Genomic DNA, 7,300 nt, shown 5'->3' on the forward strand with positions numbered 1-7,300 from the left:
GAGGAACTGACAAAGCGGGTGGAATCGGGGGAAAAGACAATCGAAGCCATCGACAAAAAAGTGGAGGCCTATAACTCCGGGGTTGATCAAATCCCAGGAGCACCCCCGATATTGAAAGGCCTAGATTCTAAGAAAGTTGTCCAAAAGCCTTTCCCTCCGAGCGCAGCACCGAAACCAATCCCGAAGAAGTTCTGTATTCCCGAAATTCCAAAGTATAACGGAACCACGGATCCAAATAAACATGTGACATCCTACACGTGTGCCATCAAGGGAAATGATTTAGAAGATGATGAAATCGAGTCGGTACTGCTGAAAAAGTTTGGAGAAACCCTATCGAAAGTGGCAATGATATGGTATCATAACCTACCCCCAAATTCTATTGATTTGTTTGTTATGCTTGCCGGGGCCATCAAGGTCAAGACCAAAAAATCAGACCTCTTTAAAGTGAAACAAAGAGATAACGAAATGCTCAAAGAGTTCGTGTCGAGGTTTCAAATGGAACGAATGGACCTGCCTCCGGTTGCGGACGATTGGGTCGTTCAGGCGTTCACTCAAGGACTCAACCCCCAAAGCTCCTTAGCTTCACAGCAGCTGAAACAGAATTTGATAGAGTACCCAGCGGTAACTTGGGTTGACGTCCATAACATGTACCAATCAAAAATCGGAGTCGAGGATGATCAGCTCGGAGCCTTTTTTGGGTCCGTATATCCCATCAGAATAAATGACAGGTCTAACCGTATAGCGGATCGAAAGGGTAGCGGATCCGGACGTAACCCTGCGAACTACAAAAAAAGGAGTGATCGAGGCCACAATAGTCGGGGACTCATGAGTAAAAACAGTTTCGATAGGCCACTCGGGTCCAGGGAGGCACCAAGATTATCAGAATACAATTTTAGTGTCGATGTTGCTGGCATCATATCTTCCATCAGACGCATCAAAGATACCAAGTGGCCTCGGCCATTTCAGTCTGATCCTGCCCAAAGAGACCCCAACCTGATGTGCAAGTATCATGGAACTCATGGCCACAGGACCGAAGACTACCGACAACTAAGAGAAGAGGTGGCCCGGTTATTCAATAACAGACACCTCCGGGAATTTCTAAGTGATCGAGACAAAAATCACTTCAGGAATAGGGACTCCAACAAACAGACCAAGCAAGAGGAACCTCATCACGTCATCAACATGATCATTGGTGGAGTCGACGTCCCCCAGGAACCAATGCTAAAGCGCACTAAAGTGTCCATTACTAAGGAAAAATAAACCCGAGATTACATGCCGGAAGGGACCATATCTTTCAACGATGAGGACGTTGAAGGCATCATGCAACCGCATAACGATGCACTGGTAATATCTGTACTCATAAATAAATCTCGATTTATGCGTTTGTTAATTGATCTAGGTAGCTCGGCCAATATCATCTGACCGAGGGTCGTAGAGCAACTGGGTCTACAAGACCAAATAGTGACTGCAGTCCGGGTTTTAAACGGATTCAACATGGCATGTGAAACTACTAAAGGGGAGATAACCCTGCCGGTAAACACCGCCGGGACAATTCAGGAAACGAAATTCTATGTGATTGAAGGGGATATGAGATATAATGCTCTATTCGGAAGGCCATGGATTCACAGCATGAGGGCAATACCCCCGATACTACACCAGGCACTGAAATTCCACACATTGGGAGGGATCAAGACGGTTTACAGAGAGCAGCCGGCCGCAAGAGAAATGTTTGCGGTCGACAAAGTGATCCTGATGTCCACACTCTCAACATCAAAGAACCCGGAACTGGTTAGGAAGGAAGAAACTAAATAGCAATCACCGACACCGGCCCCGACCAAACCGGAGAAGCAAGAAGTTTGCAAGGATGATGATCACGGAGTCCCTAGGTCATTCATCACCCCTAACGATTCTGACGCCACCAAATCAACAGTCGAGGAGTTGGAGCAAGTTATACTGAGCAAATACTTTCCCGATCGAAAGGTGTACCTAGGAACGAGGTTAACTCCCAAGCTCAGGAAAAAACTTATCATTTTCCTTATAGCTAACGTAGATTGTTTCGCTTGGTCCCATCTAGACATGACAGGGATTCCGCAATAAATAACCACTCATAAGTTAAGCTTGGATCCGAAGTTCTACCCGATTAAACAGAAGATGAGGTCTCAGTCCGAAGTCAAGTATGCATTTATCAAAGACGAGGTATCCAAACTCCTTAGAATAGGTTCCATTTGGGAAGTTAAGTACCCCGATTGGTTGGCTAACATAGTAGTAGTGCCTAAAAAGGGAAATAAATTAAGAATGTGCGTAGATTACAAAGACTTGAAAAAGGTGTGCCCCAAGGATTCTTTTCCTTTGCTTAACATCGATCGCATGGTCGATGCAATGGCTGGGCATGAGATACTCACTTTTCTCGACGCCTATTCCGGGTACAACCAAATCCGGATGGACCCGGGCGATCAAGAAAAAACTTCCTTTATCACTAAATTCGGCACCTACAGTAATAACGTAATGTCGTTCGGACTAAAAAATGTCAGTGCCACTTATCAACACCTAGTTAACCGGATGTTCGAAGAACAAATAAGAAAATCAATGGAAGTTTACATTGACGACATGTTAGTTAAGTCCCTGCGAGCAGAGGACCATTTGAAACATTTGTATGAAACCTTCGACATACTGAAGAAATACAATATGAAGCTGAACCCAGAGAAATGCGCATTTGGGGCTGGATCTGAAAAGTTCCTTGGATTCATGGTGTCCAACCGAGGGATCAAGATCAATCCCGACAAAATCAAGTCGATAGAAGATATCACCGTGGTGGACAGTGTCAAGGCCGTTCAGAGGCTAATCGGGCGCATAGCCGCCTTGGGCCGGTTCATATCAAGGTCCTCTAATAAGTGCCATCGGTTCTTCTCATTATTGAAGAAGAAGAAGAATAACTTTTTGTGGACCTCGGAGTGCCAGCAAGCTTTGGAAGAACTCAAATGATACCTTTTGTTCCTCCACTGCTCCATACTCCGAAGGAAGACGAGCAGTTGTACCTGTACTTAGCGGTATCCAAGATAGTTGTAAGTAGAGTCTTAGTATGGGAAGAGGAAATTACGCAATTTACCATCTATTATGTTAGTAGAACTCTAGGTGAGGCCGAAACAAGGTACCCTCACCTAGAAAAATTGGCGCTCGCTTTGCTAAGCGCCTCCAGAAATTTAAAGCCATATTTTCAATGCCATCCCATATGCATCGTAACTTCTTACCCACTAAGGAACATAATTCACAAACCAGAGCTCTCGGGCCCATTGGCCAAATGGGCTATGGAAATTAGCGGGAACAATATCGAATATCGACCCCGAGCCGCCATCAAATCTCAAATTTTGGCAGACTTCATGGCCGATTTCACGCCGGCTTTAATACCCGAACTCGAAAAAGATTTATTGTTAACCTCGGGGACTTCCTCGGGAGTCAGGACCCTCTTTACGGACGGTGCCTCAAACACAAAGGGGTCCGGACTCGGCATCGTGTTGAAGCCGCCTACGGGTAACGTAGTTAGGCAATCTAGCAGAACTATGAAATTGACTAACAATGAGGCCAAGTATGGGGCCATGATTGCAGGTCTCGAATTGGCTAAAAGCCTGGGGACCAAAATGGTCGAAGCTAAGTGCCACTCCCTCCTTGTGGTAAATCAAGTCAATGGGACATTCAAAGTAAAAGAGGAACGAATGCGAATGTACTTGGACAAATTGCAGGTAACGTTGCATCGATTCAAGGAATGGATCTTACAACACGTACCCCTGGATCAAAATAGCAAAGCCGATGCTCTGGATAACTTGGGATCATCGGTTGATGAGGATGAATTCAGCTCAGGAATGGTCGTACAGCTTATGAAATCGGTAGTGAAAGAAGGCCACGCCAAAATAAACTCAACAAGGTTAGCTTGGGACTGGAGAACAAGTATATAGACTACCTAAATGCTGGGAAGCTACCCTCGGATCCTAAAGAATCGAGAGCTTTGTGCACGAAGGCGGTCAGGTTTAGCCTATCCAAAGGTACTCTGTTCAGAAGAACGTTTGATGGCCCACTCGCAATATGTTTGGGGCCGAGAGACATCGAATATGTTTTGAGGAAGTTCACGAAGGCTAATGGTAGGCTATAATCTCGTGTTTTAGTCGCTTATTGCACTCCAATTCACTGCACTTTACTTGTGTTTGAGCTTTAATTTATAGTATTTTGCACTTATTGTGTGTTTTATCCTTGTAGGAGTGATTCTGAGCTATGTAAATGTTATGGAATGAATTTGAGTGATTTGGAGCTTTGAAGTCTGAGTAAAAGCCCAAGTGATTAGTCTGGGATCGTGTTCGGGGGTCGTGGACCAAGTTTGAACGTCAAAATGCAAGAAAAATCCGTACTCTGAGAAAAGTGCACTAGTGCGGCACGTGGGGCGGCACGCCGCGCACCGCGGCTGCCCATATTCCTGCTGTCTGTCAGAAATCAACTCTTTGGATTTTTCCACTAATGCCCCGCATGGCGCGTCGCCCCATGCGGCACGCCTATGCAATTTTTACGGAGTAAGTTTCCTATTACGGCTAGGAGAAGGTCATTTCATCTGGACCCGACCCTACTTGGTATAAATACATGAAAAAATGTTATTTGCAATTCTTTTGACATATTGGAGACCTAAGGAGTCTAAGGATGAGTTGGATAAGCAAAAGCACAAGGAGTTCATCATTCAATCCTCACTCAAGACCCGAGTTTGGATCGTTTTATGTTTTCCTTTACTTTAAACATATTTGTGATGAATTGCTCCATATATATGGAGTAGTTCCCTTTAGGGTCTGATGGATTTGGTGTATTGATATTTATTTGTGGATTATAACTCTAGTTTTATGTATTGAATCATTTTGGATGATTTAATCGTTGCATCTATATTCACTTGTTCATGTAATCGAGAGAGGCATAACTTATGATATTTTTGCATTATTTTGTCGGTTGAGTTCATAGATTCTTCTAAGTAATCGAAAGAGGCTAGTTGAATCGTTGATAAAACCTAGTTAGGAGAATAATCGAAAGAGGTTTTCTTAAAGACCAATCCACTACACATTCGTGCATATCTTCACGTGCTTAAATTGGTTCATCTTATGAGGTTAAGACTTAATCGAGAGAAGAGTTTTTGCTGAAAGTTTGAGCTAATAATTGAGTGAATTCGAGAGACCCACTTAAATATTAGAAGTGAATTATCTAGAGTTAGATCCCAAAGAATTATCTTGCACCTATCCTATCAAAACTCTATCTTCTCCCATTAATAACCTTCTTTGGTTATTCCTTGTTTCGATAATCATTAGTAAATAACTTTAGATTCTTAGGTAGTTTTAGTTATTAACCATATAAATCTCAATTATTGATTCTCCTGGATAGCAATCAAATTAGAAACTATGAAAATACTGTTTAACTCCAATCCCTGTAGATACGATATTATACTACACTATCTTTGACTAGTGAGCATAATTTAAGTGGTATTCTGAGCTCGTCAAATTTTGGCGCCGTTGCTGGGGATTGGCAATCAATAGTGTTTGAAATATTTTATAGTGTTAATTCACGAATTTTTTATTTTTTTTTTATTTTTACGGTTGGTGTTCTTTGACTGTGCGTAGGTTACAAGTTCAGAGTGGTGCATGACTAGAACTTCTGCGAAGGAAGTGCTACCATACGAGCCAGAAATTGAAAAACAACTACGACAGCTGACGAATGAAAGAAATCTCACCGAGACAACAGAAAAGGTTGGGCAATCCTCAACCAAAGAACTTATGGCTGGAAACTGTGAAGATAATGTGGATTTAGCTGCGAGAGAAGCAGCCCAACGAAGAAAACAAGCTACATGGGATGCTGAGGAAGCAACTATTAGAGATGCGCGGAACATCTATGAAGAAGAGAAGGGTCTCAGACTTAATCAACATCAACCATTTCCTGGGAGATCACTTGGCGATTATGCTAGACCGGTCTACAATCAAGCATTATCAAGTGTTATACCACCTCCAATTCCAGCAAATAATTTCGAGTTAAAGAAAGGGTTGCTTCAAACCCTTCAGAATTTTTGTGTCTTTAGAGGGACACCAAACGAAGATCCAAACACATATCTAATGGACATCGAGGAGATTATGAACACCTTTCAATACAATGGTGTGTCACAAGATGCAGTGTATCTAAGGGCATTCCCTTTTTCTCTTAAATATAATGCAAAGTAGTGGTTTCGAAGCTTACCCATGGAATCAATTAGAACTTGGGAGGAGATGACCAGAAAATTCCTTGATAAATATTTCTCCTCAGCTAAAACGGGCAAGTTTAGAAGGGAAATCCATAACTTCTGCCAGAAAGAGAATGAAACAGTTTTTGAAGCATGTGAGAGGTTTAAGGAGATTGTTAGAAAGTGTCAACATAGCGGAATTGAACTCTGGATGCAACTCCAGGACTTTTGGGATAGATTGACACCGGCCTCACGTAGAACATTGAGCAATGCAGCTGGAGGTCCATTGATAAAGAAAACTCCAGAGGAGATAGTCACAATTCTTGACGAGTTATCTGAAGATGCAAATTAGTGGCCCTTTGAGAATGCTGAAAGAAGAAGATCAACTGGTGTTCACCAAGTTGATGCTAACACATCTGTGCAGGTACAGCTTGATGCTATGGCCAAAGAGATAAGGAAGTTGACATTAGCATTGATACAGAGTGAGCCTCACGCAGCTTGTGATATATGTGGAAGAGGATACCCTATTCATGAGTGTCAAGCCTCAACTGAGGAAGTAAATATTGTGGGAAACTACAATTTTAATGCAATGGGTCAGAGGCACCCCAGCTTTTCATGGAGTTCACCTGAGGGTACCGCGAATGCACAGCAATAAAATAACTCTAGACCCCAGGGACAAGGAGCTTCAGAATTCCAAAACCAGCAGAGGTAGCAATTTCAGCCTCAACAACCCATTCAGTCTGGCATAGAAGATCTCATGAAGGCCTTCATTCTGAAAACTGATGAGAGGCTTAAAAATCATAGCGCATCTATACGGGAACATGGAGCAGCTATCAAAGAAATAGGTACTGGTTTTCGAAACTTGGAAAGACAGGTTGGGCAGCTAGCCACTCTATTGTCTGAGAGCATTCCAGGAACTCTCCCCACTGATACTGAGAGAAATCCCAAAGAAACAGTGAATGTTGTGACCTTGAGAAGTGGGAAAGTGTTGAAAGATCCTACCCCAATCCAAAAAGATGTGATAATTGTAAAAGAAAGCGAGGAGCAACTGAAAAGTGATGATGACAAGAA

General features: G+C 42.8%; 1 non-coding gene across 1 annotated transcript; it reads right to left on the reverse strand.

Annotated features, from left to right (window-relative positions):
* Positions 1–6,323: 6,323 nt before the first annotated feature.
* LOC142164461 (small nucleolar RNA R71) lies at positions 6,324–6,430 on the reverse strand. Its single transcript, XR_012695229.1, has one exon. It is a non-coding gene; the product is annotated as a small nucleolar RNA R71 (small nucleolar RNA).
* Between the last annotated feature and the right edge of the window lie 870 nt (positions 6,431–7,300).

Source organism: Nicotiana tabacum, chromosome 9 (genome assembly GCF_000715075.1).
Source record: "Nicotiana tabacum cultivar K326 chromosome 9, ASM71507v2, whole genome shotgun sequence".
Taxonomy (NCBI): Eukaryota; Viridiplantae; Streptophyta; class Magnoliopsida; order Solanales; family Solanaceae; genus Nicotiana; species Nicotiana tabacum.